This window comes from Pistacia vera, unplaced genomic scaffold (genome assembly GCF_008641045.1).
Source record: "Pistacia vera cultivar Batoury unplaced genomic scaffold, PisVer_v2 Contig123, whole genome shotgun sequence".
In the NCBI taxonomy this organism is placed as follows: Eukaryota; Viridiplantae; Streptophyta; class Magnoliopsida; order Sapindales; family Anacardiaceae; genus Pistacia; species Pistacia vera.
Genome location: NW_022195282.1, coordinates 1,363,335 through 1,383,898, shown reverse-complemented (window position 1 = coordinate 1,383,898; position 20,564 = coordinate 1,363,335). Strand labels below are relative to the sequence as shown.

Sequence of the window (20,564 nt, the reverse complement as noted above, 5' to 3'; positions counted from 1 at the left end):
ATCGGGGATGAAAAGCATGGGGTTATTGGAGAGGGCTCTTTGATGAGTTAAATGGATATGTTATAATAAATTGGTAAGTATGTTATATTGATATATTTGGCTAGAAAGAATAAATTGGTGGATATATAATGTAGATTACTAAATTATCCTCATTTTAAATATTAATATAATATTATTTTTTGAATCATTTCTTTTAAACTCATACATTTGAGATTTTACTAAAACACTCTAACCACATAAAAGTTTAATTTCTAACAAAATTACCCCTACTCATCCCAAGCCATTGCTGGTTGCCGGCCATCACTATCAGTTACAGCAACAGTGGGCGGAACGACACATGACCAAGAGAGATGTCAAATCTAGCCACCAATCTTGGATAATTTTTTTTCAAGTTCAAGGGTATTTATGTCCTAAAAAATTTGTATATAAGGATAAAATAATCCATGAATATTTTTTTAAATTGTCTCAAAATAAGATATTATTGTCTAAAATTTTTAATAATTAAAGGTAAAATTATAACAAAATTAAGATTACCAAATAATCTTAAAATATCTAAGAAAATTGTAGTATTCAGATTAACTACTGTATAATCAATAATAATTATAATTAGTTTTAAGAGATTATCAAAATCTTATATTATTTAATAATCAAACGTGATAATGTAAATAAATATAAGATAATATTATCTCATAAGCGGTATAACGCCAACCAAATGCCTCCTACGGTCAGAAATTTTCACCTATTAGAAAAAAATAATAATAACAACAAAACACGTCTTGTTTGCTTCTCTAAGACTTGGTAAAACGGGTCCAAACCCACGGGTCGACCTTAAACCCAGGAAAAATATAAGGTGCAGGTCACTGAAATTGGACTCGTTTAGTTTCGACCTGTATCTGGACCGTCCCATTTTTTCTAGCGGGTGAGACGGGTGGCGGTCGCGAGTACCCGTATTTAAAAAAAAAAAAAAAAATCTTTCATAGTATTTTCATACAATTATTCTTCATACTTGCTGCGTTGCTTATCACATGGAACTTGTCTTTAAGAACATAAGAAAAAAAAAATAGTTTTTTCGGTGTCCTCTTGTATTTGTCTATTTTTCTAATATTCGGTGGTCTTGTACACCTTGTAGCTCACCAGATGTATTTGTCTATTGCACATTTGATTGGACCCTTGTGCTGTCAGTTTATTAAATCATCCTTATTCTTTCTTTCCATTTGCTGAAACTTATGTTGGACTGTTTTTTGATTTCTTTTTTGTAGATTCATTCCCCTGCCACCATCTTGGACAGAAAAACTTGATCAAGTATGATAGGAAAAGTGGATATTTCCAGGTTACAGACTTGGGTCAAATTGCAAGCTATTACTATATAACGCATGGGACAATAGCCACATATATGCGCTGAGCTGAGCTGTTAGAGGCATAAACAAAAGATAAATAGCAATTTGAATTATCATGAAGAGCCATAATAGTAATTTGTTGTGAAGACAATGAACCACGAGGGCGTAGTAGAGATGCTAACCCAAAAAGCCAAATATTAGGAGAATAACCATCCCTAACATTACAAGAAATAAGTTGAGACCAATAGAATTCCAGAAGTAACCAAAGTAGAAGTCAAATTCCCATAGGTTCAGAATACAACATAATCAAGTTTGTGAGTGCGTCAGATGTTAAGCAATTCCATTCTACTCTGGGGAAGAATTCAAATATGTAACAGTTAGGCAAGATGACAAATGGAGCTGGCTAAGCTGTTTGACCTTGTTCCCATTCCCATAAGGACATTAATGCAACCTAGATAGTACTGTGTCCATTGAAATATGCTTTAAGTTGTTGGGGCACTTTCTGTTTTCTTATGGAGACGAGACTTGAGAGTGGACATTAATGCAACCTAGGTAGTACGTGTCGGCTCTTGGCAAACAGTGTCCAATGTCTTTTTCTTTTTGACACTTGATTAATTACCTGATTTTGCCTTGGTCTTCCTTTACCAATTTCATTCATCATGCTCAAATATCCTTCCATTTCCCCAGCTTTTTAATTTTTTGTTCATGACTTGTGATGTTCTTCTATATTAGCTATGGTACAAACATTTGTTCGAGTTTGAATCTGCATTACCCAGCCGAACAGTTTTTTCAGCTTGAGGCTTTCTTTTCTGACCGTTGATGGATGTTGGTAGTCTTGCTTGGTTTTTCCTGCTTCTTAAAGAAAATTATTTGGCACTCAGAATTTCTCCTAGTAACCTGATTTTTTTGTCCATTTTCCTTTAACTATTGGGACTTGTATGATGCATCTATTTTGGCTATGCTTCAAACACTTGTTCCAGTCTGATTTATGTATTATGAACCACTAATTTTTTTTCTGGTGTGTGCTACTGCTTTTAATTATGCAACAAAATCTGCTTTATAAATTTCAGATGTCTATTGTGCTAGTTTGTTTGTCTAATATTATGTTGAATTCAGGGATGGTGTCAGTGAGTCACAGTTCAATCAAGTCTTGAACATTGAACTTGATCCCAGCATAGAGGTTTAAACCCAGTGCCTTTAAATAATGTTTTACAAGTTTTAAACCTCAACGTTAATCTCCTTGGAACTAAAAGACTAATAATTCCAGGCATGCAAGTTTTTGGATGAGAAATGGTGCCCCAAGTTTGTGGTGATTGCTGCACAGTAAATCACCATACTAAGTTCTTTCAATCTGGATTTCCTGATAATGTTCCACCTGGTATGCCTTTATAAACTCTTCACACTGGAACTCTTTTACAGCATTTGGTGTACAATTATTGCTGCCTCTGCAGGAACTGTTCTAGACAACAGAGTCTTTCATCCGAAGAATAACGATTTCTATCTTTGTGCATATGGTGGAATGATTGTAAGTATTTTTCAATTTTTGAACTTGAAGTATTCGACTTAGTGCAAATGACTTAAAACTACACCTAACAGAATAGAATTAAGAAGGTGTATGCTGTGATTGGTTTGGATCTTTGAACTTAATTTATGATTTTAATATAACTCATACGTATATAAGATTAATCTGTAGTAACTGTTATGATCTGCCATCTGCAAATTTTCAGGTACCGAGAAGCACTACAACCATTTGGCTTGGTAAGTTATTTTGTCATCATATTAACTAGTCAACGACTATTTTGGTTAAATTCAAGATGTGCTTCTTTAATAGTTTTGTATAAAAAGAATATAGGAAATTTTTTGTGGTTTGTAAAAGGAAAAAATAAGAAGAATTGTAAATGCAATCTTTAGTTATTCATTTGTAATCTTTGAAGTTGGTTTACTTTTGAAATTTTCAATGCAGATTATAATGAATTGAAAAGACAAGTAACAATTGTAAAGAGTTAGAAGAAACTCCGACCTTGACCTTGTCTAAGCTTAGAAAACCACAGCACAGCACTAGTCATCCCTTACACTCTCAAGCTGGTGTGAAAATACAAAGAACATATTTTGTCACAATCAAACCCTTGCTCTGGCGAGTCAGTGGTAATAGTTTGTCGTGGGTATAAAACACTTTTGGAGATTGAGATATAATGCGCAGTTTGCTTTGTCCTCCCCACTTTGATGGGTTAATTACCTTGGAACCACCCTCCATCTTTGCCACGAAACAAAGCTTGATCACCTAAATCATCACAGCTTCACCCATTCCATCCTTGACAAGTCTATTCTGTAAAGTTCAGGGAATCAACTCAAATAACTGATCATTTGAAGCACAACCTAACCTGCTGATCAAAAAAAGGCCGATATAGGTGCAAATTTCAGTTCCAAAACCTCAAATCACAACATCTCAGGTTGAATATCCCAATCTGAGAATCACTGTTTAGAACATATATCCTACCATCAAAAACAATTATATCCAATATATGCCAACCCTTGTTATCATAAGGTATTCTTTCCACTTTTTATTCTCTGAAGTACATAACTGCAAGCTTGAGCCATACTCAGAAAGAATCATAATAAGAAAATCTTGACCTTGAGAAGCAAGATGCCACGGTCATCACAATCAAATCCATAATACAACTACAAGGAGGCCGGGGCATGCAAGGAAATTGGATTTGATGTCCTGTAAAGGATTTATAACCCATAAACAACCTCTCTTGAACATCGTTCTGATCTCTTTGGCACCGGATGAAATGGACGGATAATATGGTTAGGCTTCTCATAGCGGTGGTTGCTTGTGTGGGGTATGGCGGTATGTTGGAAGCGGGGAGGGGCATAAGAGGAAATTGCGGAACTTACAGAAGAAGGGTAAATGGAGAACGGTGTCAGAGCTAATGATTAGTAAGGGCTGTCAGGTTTCGCGGCAGCAGTGTGAGGATAAGTTTAATGACCTGAATAAGAGGTTCAAGAGGTTGAATGCTATTCATGGGAGAAGATTTGGTTGTTTTTATTAATGGAAAGTTGTTCACTTTAGCTTATCCAAATGGGTGGTGGGATTGACGATGACGACCCACAGGATGCGAATGAGGCTGGCAAGCTGAAGGATGAGAGTGGTGGAGATGGTAACAGGAATAGGAGGGGTCTCGTTGATAGAGATGCAGATGGTGGCTGTTTGCAGGGTCAGCGCTAGTTACTCGATCTAGACAGCCTTGCTTTTGAACAGGGTGGTCATATGATGGTAAATAGAAAGTGTGATCTTCCTATGGGGTCATATAGATGTCTTAGGAAGGGATATGAAGAATTTCATGTGCCACCGTTGAAACCAAAACTGCTGGATCCCAATGAGAAGTCGATAAAGATAACTGAAATGCCAGAATGGGCACACCCAGCTTTCAAAGGGATGACACAGTTGAACAGGGTGCGGAGTAGAGTGTATGAGACTGCCTTTTTTCAGCAGATAATATACTGTTGTGTGCTCCTACCGGGGCTGAGAAAACTAATGTTGCTGTGCTTACCATACTTCAGCAGTTAGCATTGAGTCAGAACCCAGATGGTTCATTCAACCATAGCAACTATAAGATTGTCTATGTGGCACCGATGAATGCTCTTGTTGAAGCTGCCGGTAATCTTTCTAATGTTTGCAGGTATATGAAGTCAAGGTGAGGGAGCTAAGCGGGGACCAGAAGCTCATGCGCCAACAAATTGAAGAAACACAAATAATTGTGACCACTCCTGAGTAGTGGGATATCATTACCAGAAAATCAGGGGATCAAACCTACACGCAGCTTGTGAAACTGCTCATCATTGATGAAATTTATTTGCTTCATGATAATAGAGGGCCTGTGCTTGAAAGTTTTGTTGCGAGGACTGTTAGGCAAATTGAAACCACAAAAGAGCATATTCGGTTGGTTGGGTTGTCAGCTACACTCCCCAATTATGAAGATTTGGCTTTATTTTTACGAGTGGATTTGGGAAAAGGGTTGTTCCACTTCAACAATAGTTATAGACCTGTCCCTCTTTCTCAACGGTATATTGGGATCACAGTCGAGAACCCGCTGCAAAGGTTCCCGTTGATGAATCATTAGTGTTATGAAAAGGTTATGGCAGTTGCTGGAAAGCATCAAGTTCTTATTTTCGTCCACTCCACAAAGGAAACAGCAAAAAGAGCTTGAGCAATATGAGATGCCGCACTTGAGAATGATACCCTTGGTAGCTTCTTGGAGGAAAGTGTCAGCCGTGGGATTCTCCAAAGTCACACAGATATTGTCAAAAGCAATGATATTAAAGACCGTTTACCTTATGGTTTTGCAGTTCAGCACGCTGGGATGACAAAGGGTGACCGTGAATTTGTTGAGGATCTTTTTGGTGATGGACATGTGCAGGTGTTGGTTTCCACTGCAACTCTTGCTTGGGAGGTGAACTTGTCTGCTCATACAGTGATCATTAAGGGAACCCAGATTTACAATCCGAGAAAGGGTCAAAAGCAATTTTTTGTTTCAACTAACTTAGGTTATATTTGTATCTTTNATAAAAAATGGATCACAAATTTCCCTGTACGTGTGTTTATCAAATGGAGCAAGAAGAGTCAATAGCATTAAATTAAGTCATTCATTGACCTTGACATATCTTTTCCAGTATAGGTAAAATAGACCTTAGACAGCAATTTGGGTTAGTTCAGCAACCCCACCACTATCACCATGCCATCACTTTGATAAATTAAGAGATTAATCAGAGATCTGTGGACCTCTGTTTTAAAAACCGGACCGGACCGGCCGGTCGGACCGGTTGGACCGTGAACCAGTAGCTTCTCCGGTCTGGTTTAGGTCTCAGGGGGGTTTTTGAAATATTTTAAAATTATGAGGGTTACTTTGTAATTTTATAGGGGTATTTTGAAGATATATCAAAAGTTTAGGGATTAATTGGTAATTTTATTAGGATATTTTTGGAATAAATAAAAATTTTAGGGACCAATTAAACTTTTTTAGGAGAATTTTTGTAATATATTAAGATTTAAGGGGTTAATATGTAATTTTTTAAAAATAAAATATTGCTGACGTCATCGGTCCAACCGGTTGGACCGATTGAACCGTGACCCGGACAGCAAAACGGTTTGCCCTCCGGTCCGGGTTTTAAAACAATGCTGTGGACACGTTTTTGATTCTACAAGAAAACACTTTCAATGTTTATTTTCATCACATGATTCTTTGCTTTAATGCAATGCTAAAGCTTCCGGCCAGGTTAATCCAAAATGTTACAATCACGCATTAAGAAAAAAAAAAACCCTACTTAACAATCACACCTCTAGGCGAAACTTCAAGGAAGCAGCACTTTAGAACCAAACAAAACTTAAAACTATTAAAAATATCTTCTCAGAAAACCAAATCAAATTATTTACAATCAAATTTCGTAGTGTTATCGCATCAATAATATAACAAATTCTATTAAGCTTTGGCAACTTATTGAGGAAAAAGCAAGAGACAGAATAGAATGTGATACAACTTGCTGCATCGTTATAGCGAAAATGAAATATATACTGCTTTGATACATACAAATGGTAGAAAACAATACACAGGATCCAACTTTTCAAGCTATGTATTTCTTTGCCTCATAGCCCTTAGTTAGCACCATGAACAACAAGAAAATCAATGTACATTAAAAAAAAAAAAAAAAAAATCACACCCAGCAACTTGGCAAAACATAACAGTAATACAAACTGCATTTAAAACTAATGCTAATACAATTTTACTTGGTACATATACCTGTCCTAAAGACTGATGTGCGTCATCTGGTAAACCTAATGTGAAAGTAACAGCTTCTAAAGGCTCTTGGCTGAAAAATGATATATTAATTCTTCCTGAGATCAGGCAATCTGCACATTTGAACAGTGTTTTTAATGCACATAAAAATTTAACCCCTGCAAAATAATACAAGTTTTAGATATAGAATTTGGGAATGAATAGAATTTTGTTAGTTACTTTTAACAACCTCTAAACTAAGAGAGTTTGCTAGTTGTGGGCAAAAATTGACATTGATAGAATAATGAGAAAACTTGTATCATATATCCTTTTATAGAGCTGCTGGGATACTTAAGAATTGTTAAGCTCACTACATGGCTACTAACAACTTCAAATGGTGGAACTACCTTCAGGAAGTAATAATAACTTAAATAAACAAAGGTTTTAGATAGATACAACCTCTAATTTTTCAGGGGGAAATCTTTAGAAACAATCTCAAGGAAGTTCTTGCGGAAGCAAGCCCATGATGATGATCTCTCCCTTCTTGCCTCATTGGGTCTTCTTATTATCTCTTTCCACCAACGTGCCTCCAATATTTGTCATAGCTGAATATATTCAATGAAAACTTTATAAATTTTATTGATGATAAATGAATAATGAGAAAATAAACAACCCCATTTATTTATGTAGGCTATCATAATTCTACTAGAAAAAGTAGTAAAATAAAATAAGAAATCCTAATACTACTAAAACAATAAATCATAAAAAATCCTAATAATCATTTTTTTTTTTTTTTTTTTGGGTAATGGAGCTTGTTTTTGAGTTTGGTTATTGTGAAGATAGAGATTGCCAATGGTTGGTTGCTTGGGAAAGATTTGATAATCAGATTTGGGTTTTGTTATAAGAGTAAACGACATATTTCTACCGCGAATTCCTAAGTTAATACCTCTGGTTTCATTTATTCCAAATAACCACCCAAATTAACACAAGTGACTGTTGGATTTCAATGGATGCTATTACAAATGCCCTTCACCCCCTTCAGCCAACAAACACCATCTAAGCCCATACCAAACCTCCCATCCCAAAGCCACCACAAACTGGCCAAACCACCACCACAGTCGGCCAAACCCGATAGCAACCACAAAAAATCACACAATGTCAATAAAAAAATAAAAAAAATAAAACAAATACAAAAGCAAAAGCAAAAAACAAAATAAAAACCCTAGGGAGGGGAGGCTTAAACGGTGTTGAAAGGTGAGTGCGGCTAGGGGGTGATGGGGTTTTGATGAGGGTGGTGGGATGAAACCAGTGGGTTAACTTAGGATTTCGTTAAACCTTGGGTGAGAATATGTCGTTTAGCCTTTTGATATGGTTTCCATGGTGGTTGACATGGGTCTATAGTAAAATTAGCTTTTGATAGATTGTGAATCTTTTCTTTTGAGTGGTATATAATTCAACACTATTTATGTTGAGGAAATATAAATACAAATTAAAAGAGAATCGAAAGAAAACCTTATCATTAAATAAAATGTAAAAATTTAAGAAGAATACAAAATAGTGTAAAGTATATGTGACAATTTAAAAAAATACACATAGACTTAACAATTTTGGATAAATTATATATTTTATTTAGTTGAAGTTAAACAAATAAAAAAAAATAAAATCATTAATCAGTGAATTGTTTTCGTAAATGGAGTTTATATTTGTTGACATGCGAATATGAAAATTGTATTTTTTTACTATTGGTTTGATAATTAACGAGAGTTTAGATTGAGTTATATTAAACATAAAATAAACAAAAAAACAAACATGGTTAAAAATTAAAATATGAGTGGAGCTTAAGAGCAATCGTATTGTTTACCATTACCAAAAACTACAAGGCGTAAATTGAAATAGATACTTAAAATGAATATACATGTGACATTGTATTATTTGAAAAAATATTACCTATTATTTCTTGAAATTCAAGAAATCATTTTTTCTTTTTTTAAAAAGAGAAATTTAGAGGCCTCGACATATGAGAGATCTCTTTGGTGACACGTTTCAAATCGTTGTCTTTTTGTAAATCTTGAACCAATGATCTTAATTTTATCTAATTTGATAAACAAATAACATAAAAATCTTTCGTTTGAACCATCAGATTTACACAAACAAACAACAAAATGAAATCAGAAGCCGTAGGATCAGTTTGTTCTTCATTGAGTAAGAAAGAACTACTCTTCTATAGGTGGAGCTAGGGGCAGAACCATAAATTAATTTTCGGGAGGGCTGACAATAATTTTAAGCGTTGATAGTGGCCTTCAGAACCATATTTTCTCATAACTTATGTGCACGATGGCCAAAATAGTCAGCCATCCATATCGTTATATCAAGGCCAGAGCATTATCAGATATGTATGTTGATCCAAAGGCCCATTATAATCTGTCAGAAACGTTCAAGGAATCAAGTTTTAAAGCCAAACCAAATAGAAATTATTAATTACTTTTATCAGCCTATGCCATTTCCTCAGGCCAACATAGAAATGACACTTAGGTGTCAGCAAGAAGTAATCAAACTAATTGTGGTAGTTTCAAATACATCAAATTGATTAACACTGAATAAAACAACAAGTTTTTGCAGACTGCGAATTCATCTTCAAACCAGCGGCTCCACTTGTTTATGAGGGGAATTTCAGTTCAAGACGGCACTCTCACAAAGAGGATAGGTTAGAAGCTAACAAGCATCCAGAATTTCATCATTCATTCATTTTATTCATCTAAATGTCAAACAGCCTTTCAATTAGATGTGGCTTTTTGGCATCCGAAATGTACACATGTGGGGCTTCCTTTTCAAAGGGTTCCAGAATTTCCTGCAACCAAATGTTCTGTTTTGTTACTTGGAGGGCACAGCCAAAAAAGAAAGGTAGCCAAATACATGACCAAAAGATCATTTGAGTCAAAGATATTTGTTAATGGTAAAATGGAACTAAAGCGCTTGATTTGAAGATAATTTTTTGTTCACGCAAACACCATGTGAAAAACATGGATAATAGCAGCATTTTATCCAGGAAGGATTGAACCTCACAATTTTTCCATCCTGAAGGGTTTGTAATAATTAATACAAACTCCTCAAACACCACAGTTCATCAACAAAGTAAAGATACATAATCCACCCAACAGAAGACTGAAAATGCAAAATCTTTTACTCAACAGTAATACACAATAAAAGATGGATTTCAAAAATTGTTACAACTTTAGATCCTACGAGGAACACCCAAAAGAAAAGAAAAGAAAACTAATGGTGGTCAAGTTGAAAATTGAAGAAATAAATTACAAGCAAGATACCATGTGAATTGGTAGTGAAAAAAAATAAAGTCAAAAAGTATATGATTTGGAAGTAGTTGTTTTCTTGGAGATTGAATATAACTTAAAACAAGCAATGCGATAAGAATAGAGTAAAGAAGAATGGATCCCAAAAACAAATGCAAAGTAAATAGCTTAATAGATAGAAGATGAACCAGGGCCATCAAAAGTAGTGAAATTATTTAAAGTAAATGAAAATGGGATGAAAAGGAGAATAATTGTTACCTCAACGCAAGAAGAGGTTGTTTTTGAGATTTAAAAAGTTACAAGAGTAGCGTCTGATCAACAGGTGACAGCAGAAACCCAAAAGGTCGAAACAATTTATGCACGATAACCGTCGCCGAGGAGGAGGAGATGCAATTGTATTATAATTGTGATTCTGAACTATATTGCCCAATTACAAAAATCAATTTCTGATTCGATTCAGTACCAAGGGGGAATGAAAGAGAAAAAGGGGTGCAGTGTAAGGCAATGAGAAATAAAAAATTTTCATCTAAATGTCAGAGATTTGCTATGAGGTTTTACAGATTGGGTAGTAAGATGTGGAAGAGAATTCAAAATTTGGGGTTTGTAATTGGGTTTAGGGATGGATATTATTTGGGAGAACTCAAAATTTAGGTGAAATTGGGATTAAGGAAGGCAAAATTTCGTTTGCTAAAATGGGATTTTAAATTAATTAATTTTTTTTTTGGGACTTATCTAACGTGGTAAATAACTGACGAACAGATGAGGTGGCAGCCACCTCATCATAACACGTCAGATTATTAACTGGCCAGTGAGAACTAGTGGGATACAAATACATAGCATTACTCTGTATAAACCCATTTTTCCACAAACGATCTCCATTTTCTCTTCGCTCCAAAACAAAACAAAACAGGAATCAAAGAAGAGAAAAACTGCATTGCATCCTCTCTGAAGATTGATACTCTTTCTGTAAACTACACCACTGTCTTGATTTCTTTATTTCTAGGTACAGACCTTTTGCTATTGAAATCATTTGAACTACGTTTCTTGGTTCTTTAAAAAAAATTATTTCTGAATATTTTACTTCCATACGTTTCTGGTTCTTCATTTTCAGTATAAGATTTTCTTAGGCACATCTGGCAGTATCGGCAAACCCGAGTCTCTCTGGGGTAAGAATGACCCCAGAAGCTTTGGTGACTGTGCTTACAGGAGCAGACCCTTATTCGTCATCTTCGAGGGCCATACCAGCCCAAGATCGTTGAGAGCAAAGTGCTTATGATTATGCTAACCTGATCAACGACAGGTGAACGGTTCGCCTCTTAATATTGTGATAAGATTTTGAAGATAATGAAGAGGAACATGTTCGTGATAAAATGAGGATCTTGAGAAGTTTTGAACCCTGTATCAAAAAATCTCTTTCATGACCTTGTTGACCTTGCCAAGGTTATTGATTATGAGGATTCCAGGGCTAATGGCGATGATTACAATATGGGTGTGGCTTTTAAGTTTGTTATGCCTCAAAAGTCATGCTTATGTCAGTCTATAAATGTGCTGCCAAGCCCATATCTCCTCAAAGATATTCACACCAACTTTATCTCATTTCAAATAGATGAATGGACGAGAGCTTTCCATGTGTCAAGGCAACTTGCAAAACACTCATTACTGAGTGCAAAGGTATATAAATGGGCACTCCCTTCCGAACGAAGAGGGCGGGGGCTGAGATTTGAGCTTTATTCATTCTCTCTCTAAAACACTGTATTCTTCATCTTGTATGCCTTACGGGCAAAATCATAGAAAAAGTTAGAGATCAATAAAATAACAGTGGATGTAGGAGTCGCTTGTTGAGCATCTAAACCACTATAAAAACCCCTTTGCAATTTTTATTTATATTTTCTGCAAAATATATAATCTCAGCTCCATATTCAAATCTCATGGATCCATCACTGTGTCTCTTGAGTAGTCAGTGTTTCCCACGTGCGAGTTGTTGGCTTCCCAATCAAGCGTCAACAGTTGGGCCCATGCAGGTAATTTTTAAACCTGCGTCAAGTTCTCCAACGGAGGACAGATCATAGATCACACGAGCCTGAGTTCTCCGATCATGTGGCCAGATCGTAGATCGCACGCATCAGCTCCAATCGCGTGGCCAGATCGCTAGCGCACGCATTAGAGTCGATCGCTGGCCAGATCGCAGATCACACGTGTCAGAGTGTCTCCGATCGCGTGGCCAGATCGCAGATCGCACATGTCAGAATTCTCCAATTGCGTGGTTAGATCGCTGATCGCACGTTCAAGACCGTTCAGATTACGTGTCTAAACGCCCAATCACATGGTCAGATCGCTTACGCACGTCAGGTCGTACTTGTTATATGCTTAGGTCGAGCCCAGGTCGTGCTTGTTCAGGTCGAGCCCAGGTCAGCTCGTTATATGCTCAGGTCGAGCCTAAGTCGTACTCGTTTAGGTTGAACCCAGGTCGTGCTCGTTATGTGCTCAGGTCGAGCCCAGGTCGTGCTTGTTCAGGTCGAGCCCAAGTCATGCTCGTTATGTGCTCAGGTCGAGCCCAGGTCGTGCTCGTTTAGGTCGAGCCCAAGTCGTGCTCGTTATGTGTTCAGGTCAGCTCGTTTTGATATTGAGCTCGTTTTGCTTAGATTGAGCTGTTGCTTCAGATTGAGCTCGTTTTGTTCATTCAGGTCATTTTGACCTCTCAGATGAGGCTCATTTGCTCTCAAGTTGAGCTCGTTTTGCTTTTCAAGTTGAGCTCGTTTTATTTTCAGGTCGAGCTCCTAATAGATTTCAGGTCGTTTTCCTAACAGATTTCAGATTTCAGATCGAGTTCCTAACAGATCGCAATTAGCTCCTAGCTCTCAGCACTTGATCGCGCCAGATTTCAGTTCGAGCTCTTCAGTTCGAGACTGCAGCCATTCAAATCAAATACTGAGTTTCCGGAGCGCGATTACGTACTTCAAAAATGGGGGGCTTTTGTTATGTCTCAAAAGTCACGCTTTCAGTCTAATAAATGTGCTGTCAAGCCCATATCTCCTCAAAGATATTCAACAAATTATTTTTTTAAAGATGAATGGACGTGAGCCCTCCATGTGTCAAGGCAACTTGCAAAACACTATTACATTGAGTGCAAGGGTGTATAAATGGGCACTCCTCTTACCGAAGAAGGAGGGGGGGCTGAGATTTGAGCTTTATTTCATTTCTCTTCTGTAAACACTGTATTTCTTCATTTTGTATGCCTTACGGCAAAATCATAGAAATAGTCAAAGATCAATAAAATAACAGTGGATGTAGGAGTCGCTTGTTGAGCATCCGAACCACTATAAAAACCCCCTCTTGTCAATCTTTTATTTATATTTTCTGCAAAATATTAATCTCAACTCCATATTCAAATCTCATGGATCCATCATGTGTGTCTCCTAATCACGTCAGCGTTTCCCATGTGCGAGTCGTTAGCTTCCAAAATCAAGCGTCAACAGTTTTTATGCCCCAAAAGTCAAGCTTATGTCAGCCTAATAATGTGCTGCCAAGCTATATCTCCTCAAAGATATTCACCACCAACTTTATCTCATTTCAAATAGAGAATGGACGAGAGCCTTTCATGGTCAAGGCAACTTGCAAAACACTCATTACATTGAGCGCAAAGGTGTATAAATGGGCATCTCTTCCCGAAGCAGGAGGCGGGAGCTGAGATTTGAGCTTTATTTCATTCTCTCTCTGTTAAAACACTATATTCTTCATCTTTGTATGCCTTACGGGCAAAATCATAGAAATAGTAGAGATCAATAAAATAACAGTGGATGTAGGAGTGTGTGAGTATCTGAACCACTATAAAAACCCCCTCTTGCCCATACTTTTATTTATATTTTCTGCAAAATATATAATCTTAGCTCCATATCAAATATCATGGATTCATCACGTGTGTCTTCTGAGTCAGCTCAGCGTTTCCCACGTGCAAGTCGTTGGCGTCAAAATCAAGCGTCAATAGTTTGAACAGAATAATGATGAAGACAACGAGAGTTATCTGTATATGGTCCATGATGATGAAGAGGATGATGAGGATGAGATACTGTGTGCTCCTACCGGGTCTGTGACTGCTAACATGGGTCTATTATTGAACGTTCACTTCTTTGAGTCCGAGGACAAAGATGAAGGGTCTTCTGGCGTTCTTGCTCTGTCAGAGCATGTGCAACCCACTATACGACCTGGGAAGGAACAGGTGGTTCGGAGGTTAATTAATCAGCAGAGATTCTCATGTGAGACTCCGAGATGCCTGGGCTCAGGTTAAGGCAAGCTTTCTTAAGCACAGTTCTCGAGGCAATCATTGGGTGGGCACCTTACATTAGACCAACGGGGGATTCTCCTTTCTGCTAGTAGATTGCTCCGGGCTATAGTTGATGTTTTTAATTCACATAAACCTTGGTTGAGCCTTGCACCTTGCAATGGAAGGAGTCAAATGGTGACTCAAGGCATGTGGGAACGCGATTCCATGTTCTCTAGCTCCCGTATTTCACAAAAGATTTGGCGAAGAAATGCCAAGAGAATCCTGGAAAGAGCATAGAGACAGTGTTTGATTGGTGGAGATGGGGATGATGGGGGCGGTGAGCTCCTGCAGATGTCCGATTCACAGTTAACTGATATTGCAAGGTTTTGCATTGTTTCCCCAACGTAGACATGTCTTATGAGGTGCAGGATGGTGATAATGTAAGGGCTGGGGAAGAAATTACATTGCAAGTCACCCTGAGCGGGATGTGGAGGGGAGGACGAGATGGGACCTATTGATTTTCCAAGTATCCGAAAGCCAAAGAGGAAAGCTGGTGGCTTGTTGTTGGTGACACCAAGACTAACCAGTTGCTTGCCAGTAAGAGGGGGCACTCCAAAGAAAGTCAAGGGTCAAACTTGATTTGCTGCTCTGCAGATGGTGGGAAGAAATGTATACTCTCTATTTTTTGTCCGATTCATTTAGGCATGACAAACGATGTCGTTTCACCGTTGATGTCAAAAAAGTTGGCCACACATGCAAAATAAGAGGTGTACGGCCGTCTTTGTTTCCTATTCAAAACTTATCATATCAATCCCATCAAAAAAATATTATGTTTCAATATTTTCAAAATTCAATCTCTTCTATTCAATCCAAAATATTTAGATTTTTTAACCTCTAGGTTTGTAATTAACTAAACATTCCCAACAATAAAAGTTTATGAATTGACAAAAAACTCCACATCCACTCATAATTGTGATAACCGGCCACCACCATAGGAAGGTGGTCGAAATCTACCGTAATGACATATGACGACTGGATGTGCCAATCGGCGCGATCTGGCCTTTTTCGACTAGATCTTTGGTTGTAGATCTGTCTTTTCCAACTAGATTTGGCCGTCAACGACAGCCATATCTTGGCAGACATGGGGATAGCTTGTAAATAATAGGAAGACAGGGATGAAATACTCTTGAAAATATAGCTACTATTTGGTTAATTTGGTAAAAAATTTGTACATGTCAAGCAAAGGCAAACATGGGGCACTTCAAGAAGCAGCCAATAAAACATTGGAGGCAAAACTTAGGGGAAACGAAAACAAAATGAATTTTTTTCTTTTGGGGTAAAGGTAATTTTTAAATGGAACAAAAGGATTTTTTTTTTTTTTTAATAGATGAATGAAAGAATAAACGCTAAGAAAGGGGTTCCCTTAAACATCTAATTCGTTGGACCACATCCAGCAAAACAAATCACCACACAAATCATCAAAGAGAAGCAATGATATAAATTCCATAACAAAACCTAGCCCTCTGGGATTGTTAACAAAAAGAAGACCAGCAAATGAAAACAGATAACGTCTCGTGAAAACAAAAAAAAAAAAAAAAAAAAATGTTGATGTTGGTTATGTTAAAATTCGAAATTTAGGGTAATGAATTTTTTTTTTTTTTTATAAATTTTGGGAGGGAAATTTTTGGGAAAGTGATGTGGCAAAAGGTGACATGGCAGATGAAATGACACTACCATGTCGACTGCCATGTCAAAGGTAAAAAATGCTGTAAAAATATGTATAAATGTAGTATTCCTCTTTTTTAAATTAGGTCCAAGGGAAGAAACAAAATCTAGATAAAAACCTTGATACATGTTTTTTTTATATTGTTATAATGTTAATGTAAAAAAATCAGTCGTTCGACTTAAGCATTAATCATTTATTAAAATATCTTTTAAATTGTAAAAGTTTTTTTTTTCTATGTCACGGGACGTCCGGGATAGCTTGCATGCGCCTCAACTAATCTTCAAGACTTTGGAATATACGGTCGGGTAAGAGCTATAGTGGCCATCCTATTAGGGGTCGAGATGAATCGAACTCAGGACATCTTGAGTAAATAGCCTAAGAGTTCTAGTTGGCTACTCGACCACCCAATGGTGGTAATTGCTTATAAGTTTATATCATTAGATTTAATTAGTGGAACATCATTTGAGGATGAAAATTAATGCGTACAATCAGAGTGCGTTTGGTTAGGAATGTTTTATTGCTGAAAAGGTAAGATTACCATCGAGATAAATTGGCTTGAAGATTACAGGGGAATGTTATATCAATATGTTTGGTTAGATTAGTGGGTATAAACAATTAAGATGTTTGGTTGGGAAGAATAAAAAATTATCGACAATAGCTTTCACTGAATTGCCTTTCATTTTTAATATTATTATAATTATATTATTATTATTATTATTATTTAAATAAATTCTTTAACCCCTAATTTGAAAATTTAGCTAAAACACCTCCAACAACAAAGTTTAAATTTTAAGAAAATACCACCAAGACCACATGGCCCCGGCGTCAGTCACGAAACGGTGCACAATTAGCGAGATTAGGTTGGCTGTGTGCTGTTTGGCTATTTTCGACCAAATTGAAGGTCGAAAACAGCTAGATACTGTGGATCTGGCCGAAAGTAGCCAAAACCACAACGATCGCTGTTTCCAACCAAATCCACACTGTCTTGCTGTTTTCAGCCAGATTGAGGCCGAAAATAGCATATTCATGGATCTTATCAGAAACAGCCACAAACAGTCGATCTATTCTGGGTGTTTCTGGCCAAATTCACGACGATCTTGGTTTTTGGCTTTAATCTAGCTAGAAAAGCCAGATGATGCACGATCAACCAGATCCCGCTGGTCGTGGATCAATCTGGGACTATTGCTGGTGGCCAGCGGTGGTGGCTAGCGGCCAGCGTGTGGTCTTTGGTAGTTGGGGATATTTTGTTAAATTTTATATTTTTTGTGACTGGGATACTTTAGTTAAATTCTAAAATGTAAGGGGTAGGGTGATTGTTATTTGATAGACATTGAGAGCAATTGTGTCGAAATGGTATTAATTAAGAGCAAATTGTATAAAATTAAGATTACCTCGATAATCTTTAAATACCACCCTTGAAGAGGTAATCTGATTACCCTATTATTAACCCACAGTACTCACTATTGGTATTGAAAGATTACCGAATTTTTATTACTTGACAACCCAACAAGGGAATATCCGGAATTAAAGATAGATTATGAGAGTGTATTTTCCAGAGCTCTAACTAAACACACCCTCAGAGTGAGGATATTTTACACCCAAACTTTGGGGTGGCAATTCATAAACTCTTGTAAATATTAGGTTATAGATATTATTGGCTAGTTAAAATTTCTATGAGATCAGATTAAATTAATAAAAATCTCTTACCATTAAATATAAAAATAGATTATAAGAGGATGATAGAAAGTTTTTCATCGACTATAAAATTGTAAATTCGATGATTGGTGATGGTTTTACAAACAAAAATAGAAATTGGTTTTATTTAAAAATTTAGATGATTTTTGTGTATTAATCAGATCTTTAAGGAATTATTGTCATTTGACCCTTTCTTTATCGAGGTCACTTCCATCAAAGATTATTATAAACAGGTGCGATTAGTTCCGGAAATGTTAATATATGAGGGTGCGTTTGGTGCAGAGAATGTGTACTTATAAAGATAAATTACTAGGGAATCTTTAGAGAAAGTATTTGGTTGGTTGAATAAATTGATGGGTTGTTATAATAATATGTTTGGTTGGAAGGATAAATGATGATATGTGTATGTAAAATACTAAATTGCCCTCCTTTTTAAATAAATAAAAACATTATTTATTATCATTCTTCTTTTATTTTTAAATTTTTAGTTTAACCCCCTTTATTTGAAATTTTGCTAAAACACCTCAACATATAAAACTTTAATTGTAGCAAATCACCCCCACCACCCCCAAGCCATTGCCGGCAGAGCCACACCCGTCGACAGTCGCCGTATGGCCACGACCAGCTAGATAAGGCCTAATCCTGCCATAGATCTAACGGCCATAGATTGTGGCGTGAAATGGCAGCCATTTCACGGCTAGATCTATGGCGTTTCAAGGCCACATCTATGGCTTTCAGGCCACCACTGCGGCCAGATCTGTGTCGTTTCCGACCATGGATCAAATCCATGGTTCGAAAAGTTTCTTACCGACATACAATCGGCAAGATCCCACTGGTCTTCCCTCAATATGATGACTTTCCCCGGCAGCCAGCAGTGGTGGCTAACGGCAGGCGATGGTCTTGGGTGGCAAGGGGTATTGTTAACTTTTAAACTTTTGTGGCTCGGGTGTTTTAGCTATATTTTCAAATGCAGGGGGTCTGAGAATTGTTATTTGGAAGATATATAAGGGCAAATGTATCTAAAATGATGAAGATTAAAGGCACAAATAGGGTCAAAATTAAGTACCTGGTAATCTTATTTAACATCCCTTGGAAAGGCATCTGATTACCCCCAATATTACCAACAGTAAATACTATTTGCAATAATAGATTACACTAGGCTCCATTTGTTTCATTTTTGGGAATACTCTATTAGTACTCTAAAAAAAGTTTAAACAGTAAAATGTCATTATTTCCAAAATATATTCTATATTTTTCAATTTTTTAAACCTCTAAATTTGTTAATTTAACTACAACACCCCCAAATATTTTTTTTAGAAATGCAAAAAACACTCCGGCCAGCCCTCGGCGGTCGTGGCCGGTGTCTGATTTAATGGGTGGATTGGGGGGTGTTTTTGTTAACTTTTATATTTTATTATAGGGGTGTTAGTAAATAAAAACAAAATAAGGGATATGTTTGTTAATTTCAAATCCTACATCGTAATACCCGCCCAATTTAATTTTTTTCAAAAGATTATTCTAAAAACTATCAGAATAATGAAAACAAATGGAGCCGTAATATTTTATTACTTGACAACCAAATGAGGGAATCCTCAAAATTAAACAAAAATTACAGGATTAACTTACATGACCCCGAACCAAACGCAATGTGAATGTTATATTAATAGAAAGATAGATTAGTTGAAAGTTATAGGAATGTTTAGAGAAATGTGTTTGGTTATGTCATAATAATTTGTGGGTATGTATTTGATATATTTTGGTTAGGAAGAAATAAATTGGTGGATATGTATATATATTACTAAATTGTTCTCTTTAATTATTAATATATATTTTTTATTATTTTTTATCATTTCTTTTAAACCCATACATTTGAGATTTGCTAAACACACTTAGCCACATAAAAGTTTAATTTTCTATGAAATCAACCCCCACCCCATCCCAAGCCTGTTGGTCTCCGGCACCACTGTATGTGCAGCGACTAGCCGTAAGGCACAGACGAACGGTGGTGGCCAGATTCAGTCACCAGTCTTGGATAATTTTTTTCAAGTTCAAGGGTATTATGTCCTAAAATTTTGTAATAAGGATAGAATAATCGTGAATATTTTTGTAAATGGTTTCAAAACAAGGCATTATTGTCCAAAATTTAATAGTTAAGGATAAAATTATAACAAAGTTAAGATTACCAAGTAATCTTAAAATACTTAAGAAAATGGTAGTATCAGATCAATCTATAAAACCAATAGTAATTACAATGATTTTGAAAGATTACAAAAAATCTATATACTTGAAACACGAACGTGATAATTAAGTAAATTAAGATAATATTACCTCACTAATGGGGGATAATCCCAAATCAAATGCCTCACTATTCATAAATTCTCACCTATAGGAAAAAAAAAAAAAGACTAATAACAAAAAAAGTTTATAATTGACAAAAAACACCCACCCAACCATATATTGTCG

At 36.3% G+C, this 20,564-nt stretch overlaps 1 pseudogene; it reads left to right on the top strand.

Annotated features, from left to right (window-relative positions):
• Positions 1–1,137: 1,137 nt before the first annotated feature.
• LOC116116573 overlaps positions 1,138–20,564 on the top strand; it is a 39,563-nt pseudogene continuing 20,136 nt past the window's right edge.